Raw genomic sequence first — 24,852 nt, forward strand, 5'->3', positions numbered from 1 at the left:
TGATTACAATAGTATGTATGCAGTGCCGCTTTGGACATAAGCGTGACTTCACCAAATCTTCTCCAAAGGACGACAGCCTAAAGCCATGACAGTTGTTTCTTTCCTTCTGTCTTCATATGAGGGCCTGACTTCAACTTTGATGGTGGGGCATCCACTTCAAAGGTACCTACGAAATGCATCGCCAGCCACACACCAGATAAAGAGCTAGGCTGCCTTCCCAGACTGAGGCTCCTTTGTTTTAGAGATCTTGGTCAATATCCGTAATTGACCACTTGGGCTGCTTGCTTTTTCTCCTCCCATGCTTGAAATTTCTGCTCTTCTGTTTAAAATTCACCAAAAAAGAGTGAGTCTGTGCCCTCCACCTCCATGAAAACAGAATCCCCAATCCAAGTACTGTCTACCCACTACCTTGCTGTGTGGTCCGGGGATGCTGTGTAATTTCCAGGTCTTGTAAGTAATAAACCTTTCTTTCTTTCTCCTTCCTTCCTTCCTTCCTCCCTCCCTCCCTCCCTTCCTCCTTCCTTTCTTTTTCTTTCTCTTTCTTTCTTTCTTTCTTTCTTTCTTTCTTTCTTTCTTTTTCTTCTTTCTTTCTTTCTTCCGAAGTTTTCTGATGGTTGTTGCTGCAAGGCATCTTGCAATGCTAAGAACAAGGTTGGCCCAGTCCTCACATGGGTGCGGGAAGGGGAGATGTCTGTGGGCAGCTGGTTTGGCCCAGGTGAGTGTCCCTAAGCTTTTCTAGCCCACAGCACTGCTACCAGTGGGCCAAGAGCAACACACAACCCTTCAAGTCTCCTGAGTTTTGGAAAGGCGCTTGTATTTCTGTTTAAGGAGAAAAGAACTCATAGAAGTAGTCCATGTGTAAAAGAGTTTGAATGGCGCAATTGGGAAATTATAGAGAGGTTTACGTTGGCAGGGGCTGTGGAAGGAGGTAAGTTAGAGTGGAAGGATGACAAAGAAGAGGGGGAGACTGGGGGGGGGAAGGACAATGAAAGGGTGAAGGAGAATGTTCTTATTTTTCTGTGAAATGCTGAAAAAAAAATCTCAAAACAGCAATGAAAAGTGTTCCAAAAATTAAGAGAAAATATCACTGTCCATTCAGTGCCACTTACTCCTAACCTTATAAATGTCATGAGCAAGAAGAGTTGCAAATACACACATGCTCAGACTCACGCTTGGGAAGCCTCTACCACACTGGCCTCAGAGCCGCCCAGGGTGGCCAGTAAATCAGAGCCCGTAACACAATATTTACACTAGGCTAAGTGTGCTGAAATCCCCTGCTTACTGTGACAATTTGAGGGCCCTTTTTAAATAATACCTTAATTTATTTTGATTGCTTTTTTCCCTTTCTCTCTTTCCCTCTCTCTCTCGGAACCCAGGTCAAACCAGTCATTCTATAGTTACTTTGAAAAGATCAACTTTCTTAAAGAATTTGAGGCTTTTAACTCTAAAAAAAAAAAATCATGAATCTTGTGGGTAGGAGCAATCCAAAGTTCTGAACCTGCCCATATCCTTGTTTGTTTGAAAAATTTAAATAATGATGCCAAACCCACACATGACCTCAATAACCAAAGTCAAGCAAAACTGCTAATACAAGATTTTTTAACTCCTTCTAAACCTGGACTTTTATCGTGTTTGCAGCACTTTATCTGCTGCTTTGTTTTTGTTAGGCTGGCATCAAAATGATATGTTCTAATGGGATCCATTTAGACCTTGGAAATACATCATCAGTTAGAAGGTTGTTCACTAGCATTTTGGAAGCTTCCCTTCAATTATAGCAGCCAATGTCAGCTGACAGAACTGCAGTCTTGTGGCCCAGACATCATCTGAATCTCTGCAGCATCGATGAAACTTACTTCTATGAGAAACAGGCAAACTGTAGATGGAAGATAAAAACTTTAGTATGACTGTCCTTTCCAGCTCCACTGGCTCAAAGTAGCTGGCCTAACTTTTGCCTTTTGGTTTTAGTCAATGGCAGCCACCAGAGCCAAAGTTAATGCCTTAGTGTCATGGCTTGGCTAGATTCATATAACTTCTGTTCCAGTTTTTCATAGAAATGCCTCAAGTTAACCTGTCTACTGAAGACATGCAATACACAGCATGGGAAGAACCATACGCCATCAGCTACTGATGATTGAACAACAGTCTCACAGAATTTGGAAAAGGACGGAGGAACTCCATTCAGATATAGACACGTTATTATAGCAAAGGTACACCATGGCCTGAAGGCTTTGGCAAAAGATATTAGTGGCATGTGGATGTACCATGTGAAAAAAGATCTAATGTCACGGAGGATAGCGATATTTCTTTAAAACAGGGGAAAATGGTTTATATGTCATATTCTATTTGTAGATTAATACTATACGTAGTTATTCAATAAAAGTTCTTACATTTTGACTGAATTTTTCTACCTATAGGTTTATCGAAGAAAGTTATTTGGTCACCTTTAAAAGTGGGAAACAAAGAAAGTTTTTAAATTAGGTATTATCATGTCAGTTGATTTTTTGAACCAAAATATATTTGGTCTCACAGATGCATGCACAGACCTTGGGTTTTTTTTCTATATATGCCTAGTTGTAAGGTCCAACAAAGGTCAATTGGGAAAACAAGGAATTTGTTTCCTTAGCTTATGGATTTAGGTTTGTAAAGATAGGCTGTTGAGAGTTGCTATTTTTTTTTAATGTGCTTTCATGATTTAGAATAAGTTGCCATTAGAGGATGGGGTAGGCAGAATAATGGCCCCTCAAAGTTGCCTACGTTCTAATCTTTGGAACAGGTGAAAATGGTAGGGACATGGTAAAACATTCCCGTATTAATATGCAGTCAAGCTATGTATCTATTAAATGGAATTATAATTGTTAATCAATTGACTTAAAAATAGAGATTATCCTGGATTATTTGGGTGGGCTAAATGCAATCACAGGGGTCCTTAAGAGTGGAAGAAGGAGGCAAAAAAGGAAATTAGTAGTTTTGTGAGAACTACTCAACCCACTCTTGCTGGCTTGGAACACAAGAGGAAGGAGGCCATGATTCAAGAATGCAGGTCAGCCCCTGGCCACTATACACAGCCTGCCCTAGAGCTTCCAGAAGAGAATGTGGCCCTACGGAAACCTTTATTTTAGCCCATTAAAAGCAATGTGTAACTTCTAACTTAAAAAATAATAAATCTGGGGGGGGGTTTAAGCCATGAACTTTGAGGTCATTTGTAATAGCAGAAATAAAAAACTAATAGAAATGCTACCAGGGTGATACAGAATATCAATACTCAAGGGAAAAAAATAGATTGTAACCCCAGAGTAGACTGAGGTAGTATAGCTCAACTTCATGCCATTCACCTTGAATCCTGCCTAAATATATTACAAACCTTTAAAATGTCTATAACTAAACTTTGATGAAAAGAAAACAAAATCCTTTGGAGAGAAATAAAGAATTTTAAATCAGAGGGAAAAAAAGCATAACTGGTGGGATTTTGAACCAGATGCAAAAATCCTACTGGTAGCAGGAATAAAATGTTCCAGGATAACAAAGGAGAAATTAGTTATACCTTGAATATGCAAGGGAGACCTGCATGGTGGTTGGCACATAAATTGGGCCTGCAAAGGGGAATGGATTTTCACCAGGTGCATGAAGGAAAGCAGAAGGGCATTGTAGACAGAGATCAAAGACATCTGGCATGAGAGTAGAAAGTGCGTTCCAGAACCCACAGTGTGCTCAGTGTGGAATGAGCTAGAGTTTAAAGGCAAAAGCAGATTGGGTCCAGATTATGCAAAGTCTTGGATGTGTCCCTAAAATGTTTTGACTCTCTTATAGGCCAAGGTTCACAAACGAGAAGTCTGCAGATGTGGTTCAGTTGTCTCTCACAATGTTTGTGCCTGTGTGGGTTTCGGTTTTTGTTTTGTTTATACTTTACAGAACTAAAAACATTTTAAAAATTGTGAGACCTCACATAAAATTCTAGACTTCCAGCTTTGCTTGGGAAAAAAAAAAAAGAAGTAACAGAGATGATTTGGCCACATTGGGCTTCACTTGACCACAAATGGCTGGAAGTGAGTAGCAACTGACCCTTTAGTCTATGCATGTCCTCTGCAGGCCACCACAATTTCTAAACTTTCCACCACTCCCTACTGTGTGGTACCTTTCTATTTCACAAATATTTGTACCTGCTGGACTTCCACAGGCATGTGTGTTTGCGAACCCTGGTTACCAAGTTGTAACTAACCCCTGAAGGATTTTAAGATTGAATCTGTGCTTTGGGAAGAAAACCCTGGTAGCAATTTTAAAATATCCTCTGCATTCTGATGGCACATTATGTGCATTTCTGTCATCAGACTTGCAACATTGAGTTCAAATGATCTATTGATGTGTTTGTCTTCCCTGCTAGACAGTGAAATCTTGTGAAGGGTCAGAGATATTTCTTATAAATTGCTGTTACTATTCCTGGATGATTGTGTAAATAATGATTTTTAAATATTGTAAAGCACTAGACAAATGTTTAATAAACATAAATACATTTTAAGTCTTACCCAGATCCTTCTAATCACAAAGATCCTCTCCTGTGATAGCCGCTCTGCTCCGTATCTTACAGTTCTGAGGCACTGGGAAACTCCAATGGAAAAAAAAAAAATTGAAATAAACCATAATAATACTATCGAATCCAGTCCGAATAAGCATAAGTACTCAGATCACTTCCCTGGTCACCTCTCTGCCCTCTTCCATAGATAATACACAAATACATTAAAATGCACTTAGCACAAGAGCTTCTCTGATAATAATGTGTTATATTGCTCCAGCAATTATGTAAAGAGGGAGAGTAGCTTAATTTCAAATGGCTGGCCCATTTGAGGCCGCACATAAAGATGGCATCGCGTGAAACCTCGGTCATAGTGTTAACGGATCATGAACATATCCATTCAGCTAAATGAACCACTTTTCTTTTTAATTTATAGTAGACAAATAAGCTTTAGATCACTTACCCACAGAGAAAGTCATATTATTTGGGAATAAAATCAAAAGCAAAGCAAGAAAATTTACCCTACCAGTCTTTGAATTTACATACCCAGGTTACCATTGGACAAATTAACTGGCCATGTCCCAGGTATTAATATGCAGTAAAGCTATGTATCTATTAAATATGGATACATACCTTTAAAGTGAAACTTTACAGAATTCTAAGGGCACTATAGAAATGGGATCTTTTGTGAAGGCAAAACCAAATACTTTTGGTTTGGGACTGCAAAACACTTTGCGTCGTTATAGACTAGGGAGGGCCACCAATTTAAAATGGCTAGTGACTAGGAATCTATTGACTTAAAGTCTTTAATGAAAAGTCTGAGAACACTGTCATATCAGAATATGGTGTCGGGGAAAGAAGAAGGCTTTAATCAAAATCTTAATAGATGAATCCTTTTCTGCAGAAAGAGTCCACTGTCAAGGAAGCAAATTTCTCATCCAAGACATTCTCTGAATGCTTAGTCACAAAACAGCCCCTGAAAAAGCCACCGTAACTCAGGCACCCAATAAATAACACACCAAAATCAATACAAGGGACAGGGAGAACATTGCCTGCCTCTTTAATTTGTCCCTTCACTCATTCCATTCTTTAGTCCTTTCCTCTTCGGTCAAGGAGACCCATTGCACATAGACATGTGAGAACAGGCGGAGAGAAGAACAGAAAAGGAAGAAAATACTCAATTCACACAATCTCAGACAAGCAACAACAAAGAAAGTTGTCAGAAGCAGGACACTGGTCAATTGTGCCCCAGAATCCGATGCAGAGTAAGGGGGTAAAAGCAAGTGCACAGTCATTGGGTACAATCCAGAGAATATTTTCTGGAGGAATCGATTTAGGATTAGAGGGACAACTTCTGTGACTACGTGATGGCCTTCCCAGTATAACTTGCAGGACCCTGTTCAAAAAAAAAACAGGACGAAATGTATTTTCTTTTCTTCTGCAGTTGCTCTCTGTCCTCACCTGTCATGGTATTTTTTTTTTTAATTTGCTGTTAATGTTGTGCTTTCTCAGGCACAGGACTAACATGAAGCAACTCCAGATCTTCACAGGTGCCCCAGGCCCTGCACAACACAGCACACAAAGTGCTTGTGCCCAACCTCCCTCCCCTGACGTGGAGCCCAGGATCCCATGGGAGCAGCACTAAGAGGCAGGACCATGAGTGAGCTGAGGCTTCAGGCCACTGGTGCATCTCCATTGATCCTTTGGACTTCACTTACAAAACACAAATTCAAAGATAAAATTATGAAGAATGTCCAGATGAAACCTTAAACCCTATTCATGGTTCCTTCTCAGACTAAGCCCAGGGCAACTACATGGTCACATGCCATGTAGCCAGCCCTGTGGCAAATCAGCCAGTCCTGAAAGACCTCCCAAATTCTCACTAAAATCAATGTAAACATAACCATCCCACCCCCCCCAAAATAAGAATTATAGAATCAAGGGGGAAAGAGAGGGAGAGGCAGAGCAGAAGTTACCATGAACTTCACTGTTATGTAAAACAACTTGAAGATTAAAAAAAAAAGGACGATAACACAGTTCTACAAAAAGTGAATGGAAATAAGATCATATGTGGATATATCCTGGAAATATTTTTTATTTTAAGAATAAAGAAAAATCCTATACCTAGCCAGATACAAAAATATAAATTGTCTTAAAAGCTGCCACAAAGAAATAAAAATCATCCGACCTTACTTAGATGACCATCAATGTTAAAAGATGGAAGATTATTCCAGAACATGATTTGTGGACATTAGTGGCAAAATGTGGGGGCTTCTATCCCTGGTCAAATTGTAACCTACTAAAGCAAGAGAAACCCATTCCTATATGCACAAGTAACAAAATTATATGTCATTCATATATTCTTCAGGGGAGGTGGCAGAACTATTTGAAATGTACTCTATCTGGCTACGAAATTAACAAAAATCAGGGTATCAAGAATGTGAAAATTGTTTTATTAGAAGCCTTCTAGCGAGTATTAAAATTAAAAATAGAGTTAAGTATAAATAATCTTTTTCTAAATCAGTGTTTAGATTTGAATTCCCCCAGAAATAGACCCTGAGGTGTGGATTTGAGAGCAAATATTTTATTTGGAATGTCAGGAAACACGTCAAAGGATGTGAGAGAAAAGAAAGGCAACCAATACAGAGTGGGCTGTCAAGCCAGTTACAATGAGGATAAAACTAGAGTTGAATCCCACAGGGAAGTTCTGACAAACTATGCAAAATGCATGGCCCAGAGTCACTGCACCCAAGAGTTGAGAGAGCGGGGACACTTACACGCCAATGTCCACTGGTCATTGGTTGAGAGCTACAGGAGGGGGTTATTGGGCCCCACTTCCAGCCTGGAGACTGGACAGAGCTCCCTGGCAGCTTTGGGGTGCAGCCGGAAGTGGACGTCACCAGGAACACACTGCAGTGGGAAGGTCTGAGGGATGTCAGTGACCACAGACGGTGCCGCAGTCTGCTTAAGTCACTGAGTGCAAGCAGCCCCAACCAATTCTTATGATGGCGGGAAAAAAAAAAAATGCAGAGCATAGGCTGATTCACAGCTCCAGATAAAACCTGTAATACTAGAAAGTGAAAAAGGGTAGAGAAAACACAGCGAAGAAGCCAAACTCCTTATTGCTTACAAAGGAAAAATACAAAGTTACCGTCTATTGAGAATTACAGAAATATAAGCTTGGGTTAACCTTGCACTTGAAAAATTAAGGGCAAATACAAGTGAATAAAATACTAGTTATTTTCCATCCATACTGTCACAAACAAAAAGAAACAAATGGGCACGACTGGGTGGTTCAGTCGGTTAAGGGTCTGCCTTCCACTCAGGTCATGATCCCGGGGTCCTAGGATTAAGCCCCGAGTCGGGATCCCTGCTCACAGGGGAGTCTGCTTCTCCCTCTCCCTCCACCCGGCTTGTGCTCTCTCTTTCTCTCTCTCTCACTCACTCTCTCTCTCAAATAAATAAAATCTTAAAAAAAAAAAGAGAGAAAGAAATGTATCATAACACAAACAAAAGAAAAGCAAAGAGAAGTAGAACAGAATAACACCAAACGTTTCTATTGTAACTAGACGTCTGTGTGAGTACACTGCTCTGTCAAAGAGCAAAAGTTGTCCTTTATGTTTTAAAAATTCCTATATATGCTGCTTATGAGAAATATGTCCAAATCTAAGTATTATAAAGCTTAAAAATAAATAAGACATAATACCTAGATGTAATGCCAGGTTGAAGAGGAAATGTTTTGGGCGCCTGGGTGGCTCAGTTGGTTAAGCGACTGCCTTCAGCTCAGGTCATGATCCTGGAGTCCCGGGATCGAGTCCCGCATCGGGCTCCTTGCTCGGCGAAGAGTCTGCTTCTCCCTCTGACCCTCCCCACTTCATGCTTTCTCTCCCTCTCAAATAAATAAATAAATAAATAAATAATAATTTAAAAAAAAAAAAAGAGGAAATGTTTTCCCGTAAGGAATATACCCAATAATGCAAAGTATGCCATCATAAAGTAATAATTCATTGTTTGTTTGTTTGTCTGTTTATTTACTTATTTATTTTCCTTTTTTATTTTTTAATTTTTTATTTAAATTCAATTAGCCAACATAGACTACATCATTAGTTTCTGATGTAGTGTTCAATGATTCATTAGTTGTGTATGACAACCAGTGCTCATCACATCACGTGCCCTCCTTAATGCCCATCACCCAGTTACCTCATCCCCCCACCTACCTCCTTTTCCACAACCCTCAGTTTGTTTCCCTGAGTCAAGAGTCTTTCATGTTTTGTCTCCCTCTCTGATTTCTTCCCATTCAGTTTTCCCTCCCTTCCCCTATGATTCTCTGTGCTATTTCTTATATTCCACATGAGTGAAACCATATGATAATTGTCTTTCTCTGATTGACTTATTTCACTTAGGATAATACCCTCCAGTTCCATCCATGTCGATGTAAATGGTCGGTATTCATCCTTTCTGATGGCTGAGTAATATTCCATTGTATATATGAACCACATCTTCTTTATCCATTCATCTACTGAAGGACATCTCAGCTCCTTCCATGGTTTGGCTATTTGGACATTGCTGCTATGAACATTGGGATGCATGTGCCCCTTCTTTTCACTACATCTGTATCTTTGGGGTAAATACCTAGCAGTGCAATTGCTGGGTCGTAGGGTAGCTCTATTTTTAACTTCTTGAGGAATCTCCATACTGTTTTCCAGAGTGGCTGTACCAGCTTGCATTCCCACCAACAGTGTTAGGGGTTCCCCTTTCTCCACATCCTCACCAAAATTTGTTGTTCCCTGTCTTGTTAATTTTAGCCATTCTGACTGGTGTGAGGTGGTATCTCATTGTTTTGATTTGTATTTCCTTGATGGCAAGTGATATGGAGAATTTTTTTTATGTGTCTGTTGGCCATTTGGATGTCTTCTTTGGAGAAATGTCTGTTCATGTCTTCTGCCCATTTCCTGACTGGATTATTTGGTTTTGGGGTGTTGAGTTTGAGAAGTTCTTTATAGATCTTGGATACCAGCCCTTTATCGGTTATGTCATTTGCAAATATCTTCTCCCATTCCGTAAGTTGCCTTTTAGTTTTGTTGACTGTTTCCTTTGCTGTGCAGAAGCTATTTATTTAAGGGGTTTGCTGATGTGACATGAAATACTGTCTTGGATGAAGATAACATAAAACTCATAATATGCCATTGTAATGAGGACATTGACGAGAAACTGCTTAATGAACATCATCAATTCAGAAGAATCTAATATAAAAACGAACTTGAAATGCCCTGAAACCTTACAGCTCATGTAACTGAGGCTTCCTTAAATTTGACATTCATATCACTCTGCCAAGCAAGTGCTGTGTGGATGAAAGAGTAGTAAAGAACAATTGCTATGGATCATACCAGAAGCAATGAAGCTAGCTTTCTCTTCTCTATAGACAATATTTTAAGATCTATTCATAGTATAGAAAATATTATAGAAAGAAGTAATCTAAGAGTGTGTAGGAAAGAAAATGAAGGAGAAAAGTTAATATGGAGTATTTCAGACAGCTAACTAATAAAAACATGAAGTGAATTTTCCTGATTTTGTGATGTTTGTGATATTTATTGCTGTATTTTCCTTTTTCATTCTAAATAAACATTCACTAACATAATTCAATTGCATTTGTGATTTTGTGTGTGTGCGTGCATGTGTGTGCGTGTGTGTGTGTGTGTATTTTCCTGAGCCCACCACTGAAGGCAAAGCTATGCCCTTCACCTCTACCACCAGGGGCCAGCAGCTCATTTCATCTTCTTCACACCACTTGTTAACATTTAAAATTTTCTTGCTTTTTTGTTTAAATGTGTATTGTTTATAGCTCTCCAACCTCCCCCCCCAACACATGGGATACAATATGCCATCATGTAGCTGTGTTTTTCACTGTGAAACCCCTACCTCATACAACAGTGTTAGTCAGCCAACGACTGGTTAACAAATGCATGGGAAAAAGAGAGGAAGAAAATATATACCAGTTTGGCCCTTTTTTTAAATGACCACCTCTGAGCGGTGAAATTATACATGGTCTTTTATCTTCGATTTTATGTTTGTATGATTCTTCAGGTTTTCTGTAGACACATAATCAGGAAAAACAAAACAAAAACCTGAAATACAACAGGGGAAGGCTGACCTACAGTAGTGATACATCCAAAAAAATTAATGCATCTATTAAAAAAAAGAATGAGAAAGATCTTGGTACCGATATGAAAACATCTCCAAAATATATTCGTGCCAGACAGTGTATAAATCTGAAGTGGGCAACCATCCTGATTTGTCCAGGGATGAGAAGTTTCCCAAGACTTGGGAACTTCAGTGTTAAAACTGGGAAAGTTCTGGGCTAGCAGGCAATGGTGGTCCCCCTAAGTCTAGCCCTTCTCTCTTTAAAATTAGTAGGAATTAGAATACAAGTTCACATTAATTTGTATATGCATGGAAAGCCTCAGGAAGGATACACAAGAAAGTAACCATAATGCTTGGCTGTTTTACTTTTGGTGGGGGTGGGGTAGATGGAGCTTTGAGACTGAAGAGAGTTATTTCATTGTGGGTATGTTTTTAAATTTTTGACCTATGTGAATTTGATAGCTATTCAAAAATTAAACAGGCAAACACATAAACAAAAACAAATAAAAATAACCCCTCCCAAGAGAGTCAGAAATGAGAAGGCAATCTGTTTTGTGGGGGGGCAAAATATGTACTTTCCCTCAGCAAAATGTCTAGGTAATTTATATAGTTGAATGACTTGGACACTTTCTTGCAAAATATATATTTTTTATAACTTTTGCCATCCAGCTTTAGGATAATGAATGTAATGCAATGTCCTGCCCTTTGAGAACAAAGACTTGCAGGCTGTCTTGCCCTGCCTGGTCAAAGAGAGCAAGTCTGAGCTGCACTGAAATTTCTAAATTGCACAGAGTGTAATTCAGACCTACTGTCTGAAGGAAAATAGATTGTACACAAACCAAACAAGCCCTTGAGCAAAGGATATTTACCTCAATTTGAATATGCAGCCTGTATCACAGATTCTTTTTTTTTTTTTAAGATTTTATTTATTTATTTGAGAGAGAGAGAATGAGAGAGAGAGCACATGAGAGGGGGGAGAGTCAGAGTGAGAAGCAGACTCCCTGCTGAGCAGGGAGCCCGATGTGGGACTCGATCCAGGGACTCCAGGATCATGACCTGAGACGAAGGCAGTCACTTAACCAACTGAGCCACCCAGGTGCCCACAGATTCTTCTTTATACCATTCATGCACATTGCCATAAGGCTCTGTAAAACATTAGGACTTAAAAAACTGTGGAAAGAGCCAAGATGTCCATCAACAGATGAATGGATAAAGAAGATGTGGGATATATATACAATGGAATATTATGCAGCCATCAAAAGGAATGAGATCTTGCCATTTGCAACGACATGGATGGAACTGGAGGGTATTATGTTGAGTGAAATAAGTCAAACAGAGAAAGACATGTATCATATGACCTCACTGATATGAGGAATTCTTAATCGCAGGAAACAAACTGAGGGTTGCTGGAGTGGGGGGTGGGGTGGGAGGGATGGGGTGACTGGGTGATAGACACTGGGGAGGGTATGTGCTCTGGTAAGCACTGTGAATTGTACAAGACTGTTGAATCTCAGATCTGTACCTCTGAAACAATGCAATATATGTTAAGAAAAAAAAAAGAAGAAGAAGAAGGTAGCAGGAGGGGAAGAATGAAGGGGGGAAATCGGAGGGGTAGACGAACCATGAGAGAGGATGGACTCTGAAAAACAAACTGAGGGTTCTAGAGGGGAGGGGGGTGGGAGGATGGGTTAGCCTGGTGGTGGGTATTGAGGAGGGCACGTTCTGCATGGAGCACTGGGTGTTATGCACAAACAATGAATCATGGAACACTTCATCTAAAACTAATGATGTAATGTATGGGGATTAACATAAGAATAAAAAAAAAAAACTCCTATAAAACTTAGATGTCAAATTCATATTTTTTCCAAAGTGTTTGTTTCTCCATTATTTGGGGGACAGTAGAGAGAGGGGTGGGGCAACAGAAACAGTAGGAGTAGCTCCTAAAACAATGTGGGCGTGAATGTGTGTGTGTAATTGTGTGCACGTGTTCTTGCTGTGAACCAGGAGCACCAGTGGTAGAAGTCCCAGTCCAAAGGCTGGAGACCAACGTCCCAACTCAGTTAGGTAGACAGAGTACATCCTCCCTTCCTTTGTCTCTTTGTTCTGCTCAGGCCCTTGAGGGCTTCGAGGATGCCCACCCAGACTGGTGAGGGCAATCTGTTTTACCCCATCTACCGAGCAATGTTAATCTCATCCAGAAACACCCTCATAGACACATCCAGAAATAACATTTAACTATATATCTGGGTAACGCATGATCCAGGCAAGTTAACACATAACATTAGCCCACACAGTGGAGGTCAAGGGATGTGTAGAAATGAGTAAGATAAGATCTCTGCCTTTAAGGAAAAGTGGTGACTATCCACCTGCTAAAAAGACAGGTGTCACAATTCTGGACGTGGCTGAGCAGGCTCTAGTTAGATTGTCCAGATAGCACAGACTGGGAGATGCCAGACGTGGAATTGGACAGCTCATCTGAGGCAGAGACTGCTTTACGTAGGTGGAAAGACTGTGTGGAGGTGCTCTGAGGGTATTCAGTGCCCCCAGAGAAGAGAACAATGGATAAGGGGGTTAGTGCAGTACTGAAGTAGCAGCAAAAACATGGAAATGCAAGGAAACAGAGTACTGGCAAAGGAATCAAGGAGCAGCCATTACCCGTGGATGAGCGATCAGCTCCAAGATGTCCGTAAATGAGAATTGGACCTGGGCAGGGATTCATCTGCCCAGGCCCAATCTGTTCCCAAAGTAGGATAGAGGTGTGGCGGTAAAGTCCGAAGCGGGAACTGATCCCCGATCTATGAGGCACATTTTTAGACTGGGATTCAGTCTAAAATGTGGGAGCAGATAGAAGCTAGTTACCTCAAAAGTTACCTCACATGATACACGAAAATATTTCAAAGAGGATCACAGTCCAAAATACAAACTAAAACTATAAAACTTCTAGAAAATAAATAGGAGAAAATTTGCATAATTCTGAGCTTAAACAAATTATACAAGATGCAAATATTAATCAACATAAAAGAAAAAAATGATAAATTGGATTTGACTGCAACTAAAAAGTCCTGCTCTTCAAAGAACACCGTCAAGACAAAATGAAACTGCAAGCTGCAATTCATAACATGTGTATTTAAGAAATGAATTGTATTCAGATATATAAAGAATTCTACAACTCAGTAAGGAGACAAACAACCCAATAAGAAATTTGCAAAACTTGACTCAAATTTCAGAAAATAGGGCACCTGGTTGGCTCAGTTAGTTGGGCGACTGACTCTTGGTTTCCACTCCAATCTCATGGGTTGTGAGATCGTGCCTGTGTGGGGCTCCATGCTCAGTGCAGAGTCTGCTTGTCCCTCTCCTGTCGCCTCTACACCCCTCCCCCTGCAAATGGATAGGTAAATCTTTGAGAATAAAATTAAAATAACAAAAATACTCAGTTCTCATGTATATGTAGGAAAATGAGCACACTCAAATACTGTGAGTATGAATTGTAGTCTCCTTGAAAAGAATATCTGGCAATTTTTAGCAAATTATAAAAAGAATATACATATACATATATTCTAACCATATCCATTAATGAAGAAAACCCACTTTCAAAATGTAGCATATAAAAATAAAAGCAGCAGTGTATAAGAAAGTTTTTTGCAGCATTGTTTGTGGTATAGAAAATAAGTAAGAAAAATTCTGAATGTCCACTAGTAGGTTTAAAAATTATGACAATTCTGAGTGCCTGGGTGGCTTAGTCGGTTAAATGTTGGACTCTTGATTTGGGCTCAGGTCATAATCTTGGGGTCCTGAGACTGAACCTCAAGTGGGACTCTGCTGGGCATGAACTCTGCTGGGGATTCTCTCTCCCTCTTCCCTTGTTCCTCCCCCCTCCCACTTGCACACACTCTCTCTAAATACACACACACACACACACACACATACATACACATATGTATATATATGTGTATATATATAATAATAATTCTATGCCATAAAATATTATTAAACTATTAAAAAGAACAAACTATAGTTCCTGCCTTTGAGGACAGCAGTAGGAAAGCCATAGCCTATATTCCTTATGTGCTTACCCTTCATCCACTGCCCCTTGAGCAATAGCCCCTGAATCTCATTCAAGGACCTACCACACGCATTTCAGCCCATGTGCTTCCTGGGAGTTTCCACTCCTAATACAGGGTAGAGTACACAATCTGGGGGAAGCAGAGGGAGCTCAAGAACACAAAGTCAGTACAATCAAACCCAGTCAAGTGGAGTTAAACATTTTTTTCGGAGAACGCTCGGAGTGCTGGGTGATAGAAGGTGAGGCAGCTCTCTCCTGCAGGACTTGGGCCCGAGGGAGGGCAGCCTCCACCAGCGTGATGAAGCCTGCCCACAAAGGAGCTGAGAGACCCAGAGAAACCGAATCCTGAAGATATCACTGGAGCCACACCTGGAGCTACACCAGCTCTTTTATTATTTTTTTATATTAATTAATTTATTTGAGAGACAGAGTGAGCGCATGTACGCGCACAAGCAGGGGGAGGGGCTGAGGGAGAGGAAAAGAAAGAATGTTAAGCAGACTGCCTGCTGAGCTCGAAGCCCTAGGCTGGGTTCCATCTCCTGACCTGAGCCGAAATCAAGAGTCGGTGCTCAAGCAACTGAACCACTCAGACACCCCTCTGCCAGCTCTTTAATCTAAATGAGTTTGGGTTGGGTTTTCTGTCATTTGGGAGAAAACCAAATCCTTACTGATACATTTACATGTTTTGGTAACTTGAATGGAGAAAGTTAGGAAATAACAGAATGGCAGATTATTTGTACTGCTTACCTAAAGGGGTTGAAATGGAGGAAGTTGAGAGAGAATTATTAAAGCATTATTAATGATATTATTCATATAATGTTACTATATATAATAATATTCCTCTATCATTAACATACTTTTGGATTTCATTTGTCATTATAAGCATGAATAACATTTGAAACTGAAAAAGAAATCCTACAAAACACCTACTGCTTTGACTATTGTTATCAATAAGTTTACATCTCTGCTTTTGAAAAAATGGAATGTGAAATCCAAATGTATCTGTGAAAATTCAAGGATGATTTTGCCTCTTTCTTTGTACTTAAAATAAGAAAAACATTGCCCTTAAAGAAAGCTTATCTTTGACAGCAGGGTTGCAATAAGAATATTCTAATTGTTTTTGCTGTTTTCCTCCGTATGGTTACTGAATACAAATAAAATACCTGAAGCCAACAGATCACAGCCTGTGTGAAGCTTGGGGTTCCAAAAGAATGGAGTAAGAGAGAGGTCACAGTAGAGGTTTAAACTGAAGCAGTAGGGGGCACCTGGGTTGCTCAGTCGGGTTAAGCATCTGCCTTCAGCTCAGGTCAGGATCCCAGGGTCCTGAGCTACCCAGGTGCCCAGGAGTCCGCTTCTCCCTCTCCTTTCCCTCTGCCCCACCCACCCTCTCGTGTGTGTTCTCTCTCTCTCTCTCGAAAATGAAATAAAATTTAAAAATCTTTAAGTTGAAGAAGTAGGGGCTCCATGACCTTGGACTCTGTAATATATGCTCCGAAATTTGCACTGTATTGGGAGCTTGCTGGGGAGCTGAAAGGTTTTGAGCAGTTCAGGGACACGGTGAGACTGGTAACTCTGGGGGTTCTCTAGAGGAGCCCTGGGCTAAACAAGGCTAAATGCCCTAATGTGTGGACCAGAAAATTCCTTCTCCTGGAGCACTCAACGTTGCTTTAATCCCTAAATGATATAAGTGTAATTTTGAAATAGTTCCACATGCTAGCAATGTATTTCTGCTGTGATTCAAGGATTCAAATCATTTAATGCTTTTCATTTTAAAAAGGAGGGTTTTTTATATTCAAATGCTGTAAATTGTTCAAAGCATTTAGGCCATCCTAAATGGAATTATGTTACCAAAGACATAATTGTTAGTGCTTCCTGTCCTGCAGTTGTATGTTCTGTCCTCTCTTTTCTCATTTCCAAGCACAAATACTATTAGGAAAGAAAACTCCAAAAGCTTTGCAATTAAGCTCCAAATCCTTTATGTAATCATTTATCAATCATATATAAGTAATGTTGCCTCTGTCCCTCGGAGTCCCTGCTACCAAGTGGAGGCATTAACTTTTTGTAAGACTATTTGAAAAACATCTAGCATAACCCAGGACTCTTTAGGGTCCATGCTAGAAATTTCTCTTGCCGAACCAATATGGACTTTTCCTCTCTTCTTACACGTATAAAAAATTACACTTCCTAGCCCGTTTATACTTAAGTGAAGCCATGTGACTGGTTGTTGCCAATGGACTAAAATAAGTAGAAGTGAGGTGTGTCCCTTCTGGGAAGAAGCAAAGAAGAGCAGCCATGAAAGCTCCATGCTATTTTTGCCCTGCCATAGCATCCAAGAAGGCCATGGTCCATATGGTATAGCAATAAGATGGTGGAGATTCTATTAGCCTGGATCCCTGAGTAAGTGTCTGAGGAACAGAGGAGTCCTCCTGTTCCTCCCCCTAATCAAACTGAATTGCACATATCCTCATGAGTGAGAAATAAGATTTTGCTATGCTAAGTCACTGGTATTCCAGATTCCATTTGTAAACATTGCTGGCTTATCCTGTCTAACCAAGTTTCAAAGACACTTTGGAGAATCCGGTGCTACTATGCACCCTCTCTCCAGCTAGCTGCATCTTCAAACATTTTAAATAAAGGATATGAATAAGCCTCTCCATGAAGCCCCCACCACAGGTGGATTTTAAAGATTAAAGAATATTTAGCTACTTGCTAGCATACAAAATATTCTGTGCGTGTGCACGTGTGTGCATGTTCGTATGTGTGCAGAAGCACTATTGCTTTATGTTATAATGGTTCAGACCTTCTCTAATTTTGCAACCGAACGTTGGTGGCTAAATTGTTCGTCAGAACAAGACTCAGTCTGTCTCGAAGCATGCCAGCTCTGATGCCACGAAGGTGGTAGCTGCCAGACCAGAGGCAGGAAGGAAAGAGCTGGGCATGAGCTAAGCGAGCTGGCTTTGTATGGTAGAGGATCGAGAGCCATCCAGCTGTCTGCTTTACCTGGGGGTTGAAGGTGTGAACTGAAAACAAGAACCCCTTAGCATTCTGGTTTATTTACTTCAGAGAGAGTAATGACGTTTTGTTTCTCAGTAAAAAGAAAAATACTTTGAAGAGTCACACAGAAAGACCTCCTTACCATCAAAGGGCTCTTCTAAGAAACTGTGTTGGTGAGGGAAATAGAAAAGTATCAATACCCTACAGACATATTAAATAGTGAGGGGCACAAGTGTTTTGTTAGAGTATTTTCACTTTACCTAACGACACCCCAAACACTGAAAACGTAAGTTTTTGAAGTAGTCACTAAATAAATCAGTCCCTCACGTCGTGTCTTCTGTGTAGCTATGTGTACTAAGGGATGATTCCTGGGTGACGTGGGAACATAACACGTTTTCCCCGTCTGGCCTCATTTCATTTTCTTTCTTCGCTTTGGCCTACGCTATACCTTCCTTTTCAGTTTTGCCCCTCTCTGCTTGCTCCTGCTCACTCTACTGCCTGGTAGGGTATAGGCTAATCCTTGGCTAGCTAGGGCTATTCAAGAGTTGCAAACCTTCTACTATTCCTATCGCCTATTGAAATTAACCAGTGTATAGGTTTGAGCTCTTCAGGGCTAGGCTGCTTGTATAAGTCAGGGGTGAGAGTGTGCTGATCTAAGAAAACTGCAGTTTCTTAAATCAAGAACACAAAGACCCTGGAGGTCTTTTGCATTCAATTGCAAAGTAGATGCATTTGTGCGATGTGTATTGTCCTCAAAGGATCAGCATTGCAGATACAATTCCCTTTTCTGGCTAGTGAAGGAAGTGCTAGAGCAGGTAACATGTTTCTTAGAAGAATGGAGAGGCCAAATGAAGACATTTAGTTTAAAGAAGAGACCACTCGGGGCGCCTGGGTGGCTCAGTGGGTTGAGCGTCCAACTCTTGGTATCAGCTCAGGTCTTGATCTCAGGGGCTTGAGTTCAAGCCCCATGTTGGGCTCCACACTTGGTATGGAGCCTACTCAAAAAAAAAAAAAAAAGAAGAAGAAGAAGAAAAGAAAAAAATGATACCACTCACAGGGGATAAAAAAGTTGTCTTTAGAAGGGCTTGTACATGGAAAATGCAAACGTTCTGCTTTCTGAAGCCTTGAGGGGCAGAACTAGAGCAAGAAATGAAACGCATGCATGGGGCGCCTGGGTGGCTCAGTTGGTTAAGCGACTGCCTTCGGCTCAGGTCATGATCCTGGAGTCCCGGGATCGAGTCCCGCATCGGGCTCCCTGCTCGGCGGGGAGCCTGCTTCTCCCTCTGACCCTCCCCCCTCTCATGTGCTCTCTGTCTCAAATAAATAAATAAAATCTTAAAAAAAAAAAAAGAAACGCATGCATGAAGACAGAAATATGGAGATCAATACAAGAAAGATTTTATTGTTGTTGTTAAAATTTGCCAAAGATTGGAACTATTTCTAAACTTAAATATGAAGGAAATAAGGAAAAATCACTGCATAAAACCATAGACCGGAACATCAAAAAGAAGAAATAACAAATAAGGAGTAGTAAGAATTATAGCTAGGATTCATTGAACATGTTACCATCTGTCCAGCACAAATGATTAAGAATCCCATTTATATTAATTCAAATAACTCCCCCAATCCCAAATAATAGTAAATAATACTATCATCTTCATTGTCATTTTAAAGCTGAGGATACTTAGGCAGAGAAGTTAAGAAAGGTTAAGGAAAACACATCCATGATTGCATAGTAGTTACTGCAGCTGGGATTTTGAAGCAAGGTGCTCTAGCTCCAGAGTCTGTATTTTATCTACATTACTGTTTCTTTTAAAGATTTTATTTATTTATTTGAGAGACAGCACAAGTTGGCCGGGAGGGCCAAAGGGAGAGGCAGAGGGAGAAGCAGACTCTCCGCTGAGCAGGGAGCCAGATGTGGGGCTCGATCCCAGGACCCCGAGATCATGACCTGAGCAAAAGGCAGACACTTAACCGACTGAGCCACCCAGGCACCTCTTATACACATTACTACTGAGAGAGAAAGAAATAGATGGAAATTTATGGGAGAAAACAAATGGAAAGCTGGGTAAAAACAAAATGGTCCATAAGCAAAGTATAGATGATAAATAAAATATAAATATGAACAAATAAACATAAACAGAGGCTCATAACTATCTCATAGACCTGATGGAATGGGTTGATAACATGTCCCTAGAAGGGAACTTATTCCTCATTCAAAGAAAACAGATTAAATTGAAAGAGAGAAGAATAGAGATAAATAAAATATGCTTGCTCCTTAGCTCTGCAAAGTGGAGAGGAGGCACCCTGAAGAAAGAACGAAAGGGCACAGCTACAAGGCAGCTGGCCATAAAAAGGATTTTAATGGTGCATTCATAGTGGCAAACTATTACATAGATGATGGGCTGGAAGTCTAGACACCAGCTGATAGTCTTGCTCTTCTAAAATATAATGGAACAAACAAATTCTTGACTTGCTGAAAGTTAATTGCTCAATGGTAGAAGAAATAATGAGATTTAGGTCAGCTCTGGTCTTAATTTTGGTCAAGGAAAATTTATTGAGGATGTGGAAGTGAAGGATCATAGCAAAAAAGTGGCAATGTGGTAATGGAATTTGTGATATCCAAGGAAGCTAACACTGGGTGTAGTAATCCATTGTCCTGGGCTTTAGGGAGCACAATCTCAGAGCCAACCTCATGCATTCTTGACAATAATATGAAGTATTACTTTTACCATTTTTTCTCATAAGTCTGCAACCTTAGGACATTTTAAGGCTACCTACTATCTTCTTGCCTTTTATTATTTTCATGCACTTTAGGACGATAGATAAGATAAACTCCACAGAAATATAATATTGTTCTGTAAGGTCAATTTCACTTATATTTACCTACATATTTACTCTTCCTGTGTTCGTTCTTCCCACTGACATTTCTGTTGTCAGCTAGGCTCATTTTACCTCTGCCTAGAGAACTCCTTTCATTGTGTTTGTTTGTTTAGACAGTCTATTGATGGCCGTATAACCCAGAAGTCATGATAAGGATGTTTTCTCTGGGTATAGAAGTCAAACTGGGCTGTTATTTTCCTTTGGTACTTTAAATACATCACTCACCAGTCTTATCACTTCTGATGGCAAGTCAACTATCAGTATTATTGTGGTTTCTTTGAAAGTTAAGTGTCTTTTATCTCCGTCATTTTAAAGATTTTCTCTGGGTCTTTGATTTTCAGCCAGTTTGATTATGATGTGCCTAGTAGGATTTTCTTTGAATTTTTGCTGCTTCGGGTTCTCTAAGATTCTTGAGTCTATGCTTTGAGGTCTTTCTTCAGTTATGGAAAGTTCTCTACCACTATTTGTTCAAAAATTGCCTCTGTCTCAGTCTGTATCTTTTTTCCTTTTCTTTTTTTTTTTTAAAGATTTTATTTATTTATTTGAGACAGAGAGAATGAGAGAGAGAGAGCACATGAGAGGGGGGAGGGTCAGAGGGAGAAGCAGGCTCCCTGCCGAGCAGGGAGCCCGATGCGGGACTTGATCCAGGGACTCCAGGATCATGACCTGAGCCGAAGGCAGTCGCTTAACCAACTGAGCCACCCAGGTGCCCCTTTTTTCCTTTTCTGAATCCAATTATATAAACGTTGGAATTTTTAGCATGTTCCACGTGATTTTTAAATTTTTGTCCATTTTTCTTCTTTGTATCTTGCATACTTTTTGGGGTACTTTCTATTAATCTATTATCCAGTTTATTAATTCAATCTTTCAGTGTATCCACTGTATTAAAATGTATTCACTAAATTTTTAATTGAAGATATTGTATTTTTTAGCTCCAGAATGTGCATTTGGTTCTCTTTTTTTAGATTTCACCTCTGTAAAATCTCTTATCTTTTCATATATTTTCCCCATCATTTACTTTTTTTTTTTTAAAGATTTTATTTATTTATTTGACAGAGAGAGAGATAGCGAGAGCAGGAACACAAGCAGGGGGGAGTGGGAGAGGGAGAAGCAGGCTTCCTGCCGAGCAGGGAGCCCAATGTGGGACTTGATCCCAGGACCCTGGGATCATGACCTGAGCCGAAGGCAGACGCTTAACGACTGAGCCACCCAGGCGCCCCCATTTACTTTTTTTTAACATATTAATCATAGTTATCTTGAAGTTCATGCCTGCTGACCTCATATTCTGAATCACTTTGTTGTATGCTTCAGTTGTCTATTTTTTCTCTATTGGTCACCAGCCAAATGGTTTTGCTTCATCTCATGTCAACTATCTTAATTTTATTGGGTACAAAAGAACTATAGTGTTTCTAGATGGTATTATCTTCCCCAGAGAGAGTTCAGCCTCTCCTCTGATACACAGAAAAGTAGATCTTACATCACTATGATCCAATCAGGACTGAGCTGGGTCAATACTGGGTTATAGTTTTGGTCAGCTCTAGTTCATCACTATGCCTAGCATATGGTCTCCAAGACTTCTATAGACAGTCTCGTGGTCTTTGACTATTTGGCCTTGATATTCTGCAGATGATTTAGTTTAGGTATCCTCTTAGAGAGGTCATTGTTTTGTGAGAACACGGGAGATTTCATTCTGTTTTCCAGAGGCTTTGGACCTTAGCCTCCTGTGCAGCTTCAAAATTAAATAAATATCTGGGGCGCCTGGGTGGCTCAGTTGGTTGGGCGACTGCCTTTGGCTCAGGTCATGATCCTGGAGTCCCTGGATCGAGTCCCGCATCGGGCTCCCTGCTCAGCGGGGAGTCTGCTTCTCCCTCTGACCCTCCCCCCTCTCATGCTCTCTCTATCTCATTCTCTCTCTCAAATAAATAAATAAAATCTTTAAAAAAAATTAAAAATAAATAAATAAATAAATAAATAAATATCTGTATAGGCAATGAGCCATATGTTTGTAATCTTTCAGTTTTCCAATATTGTCCACCATGTACAACTGCTAAAAGCTTTGTTAGTGTCTTTCTCTCACCAATGACCCTTTGCCTGGACCAAGCCCCAATATCTAGCTTCTACCCCACACCCAGAAACAACAAATATTTTTAATAAAAATAAACTGTGCTGATCCTCAGATCAAAATTGAATGATATGTCCTAAATCTAATAACCATTTTTTCCTTTGACTTTCATGATACTATAAATATCTGATTTTCCTCCCAGCTCTCTGGTTATTCTGGCTTTTCTTTTTTTTTTTTTTTAAAAGATTTTATTTATTTATTTGAGAGAGAGAGAATGAGAGACAGAGAGCATGAGAGGGAGGAAGGTCAGAGGGAGAAGCAGACTCCCCGCCGAGCAGGGAGCCCGATGTGGGACTCGATCCCGGGACTCCAGGATCATGACCTGAGCCGAAGGCAGTCGCTTAACCAACTGAGCCACCCAGGCGCCCTATTCTGGCTTTTCTAATTGTAGTCTCTTCTCCCCACTACTCCTTCAGTTTATATTCCTCTCAGTTTGGCATTTATATCTCTAGTACTTAGCATAAAAACTTTCACCTATGGGCATTTATATATATCTAGTTGACTGGGAAAATAATTTACATTTTTAAAAACAGAAGCATATAGAGGGGAGGGGGTGGGGGGATGGGTTAGCCTGGTGATGGGTATTAAAGAGGGCACTTACTGCATGGAGCACTGGATAGTTATACGCATACAATGAATCATGGAACACTACATCCAAAACTAATGATGTAATGTATGGTGATTAACATAATAAAATTTTTAAAAAATTAAAAAAACAGAAAGTAAAAAAAAAAAATAGAAGGATATAAAACCAGCAATGAGTATCAATAGTGGCATAGCTCTGCGGTAAGAACAGAATAGGCAGGCTCTCATCCAAACTACACTAGCCTTTTTTTCAGAGGAAGAAAATTAACAAAGAATAGAATCAGTGCTTGGGGCAAACTGGTGGCTGTTAAGAGATTTTGAATGGGGTAGAGGAGGGACGGGTGCCCACAAACTAACTGATGTTTTTTATTTCTATCTTTCAGCGATCTTCAGTCAGTTAACAGTAAAAATAAGGATTGGAAGTTCCAGATGGGAGTTTAAAAGAGTCCATGTTCTATGCACCAATAGAAAGCTTTTGCATGGAACTGAAAAGTATCTAGTTGGAAAAAAAAAAAATGTTTAACTTTGTTTATTTCAGAATACTCTAAAACTTTTGATCAAAGAAAATCTCCCCTTTGCATTAGTGTCTATTCCCTTATCAAGCACAGATATATACCATTGCTTTAAGGAACTTCAAAATATAGTTAAAAGGTAAATAAGTCAACCACATTGAAAATAGTCACTGTTGAGCCCTGGTACCTTAGCTTACACCACATTGTACCAATATCACACCTCCACACTGTACTAATATCAATATTTCTTAAACATACATCAACTAAAGGAAGGGACAATGCCCCAGAGTTCTACTCATTAAAAGAGGAAATCTAGTATAAGACTAAAATTATACCATGGACAACCCCAAAACAAAAAAAGGTAATACTCACATGGATACCTGATCATCGAGCATGCAATTAATATTCTTTAAGATTATAAATCCCATGAATTATTAATGATAATAACTAGCATTTAATGAGAATCTACTCTGGGCAGATGGTGCTAACTTTTTTACATTTATTTCCTCACTGAAATCCCAATAATGTCATGAGGTAGTTATCAGTGTATCTGTTTTACAGAAGTAACTAAGGCTTAGAGACTATGTATGATATAAGCGTAAGGTCTAGAAACCAGATTCCTGGAGTTAGAACCCTAGCTATAAAATGTATTCACTGTAACCTTGGGCAAGTTGCTTAACCTCCCTACTTCAATTTCCCACCTGAAACATGGAGGGAATGATAACGAGGATACTTCAGGGTAAAGTAGCTGGCACACAGTAAGTGCTTATACGTGTATGACATTGGGGGAATTATTCAATGATAACTTGTTCAAGGTCACACAACTAGTAGGTGGCAGAGCCAGGATATCTTTCCAGATTCCAAAGCTCGTATCTTAACTAAAATGTGCCAATATTATTACCACAAATTAGATTGTAGTTTTGCTAATACATTTAGGTAGCAATTAGTAGTATTTTACTGGGTTTCACAAAACTCTCTAAAATAGTATTAATTGGGGTGCCTGGGTGGCTCAGTTGGTTAAGCGACTGCCTTCGGCTCAGGTCAT

Source organism: Neomonachus schauinslandi, chromosome 7, assembly GCF_002201575.2.
Source record: "Neomonachus schauinslandi chromosome 7, ASM220157v2, whole genome shotgun sequence".
Classification (NCBI taxonomy): Eukaryota; Metazoa; Chordata; class Mammalia; order Carnivora; family Phocidae; genus Neomonachus; species Neomonachus schauinslandi.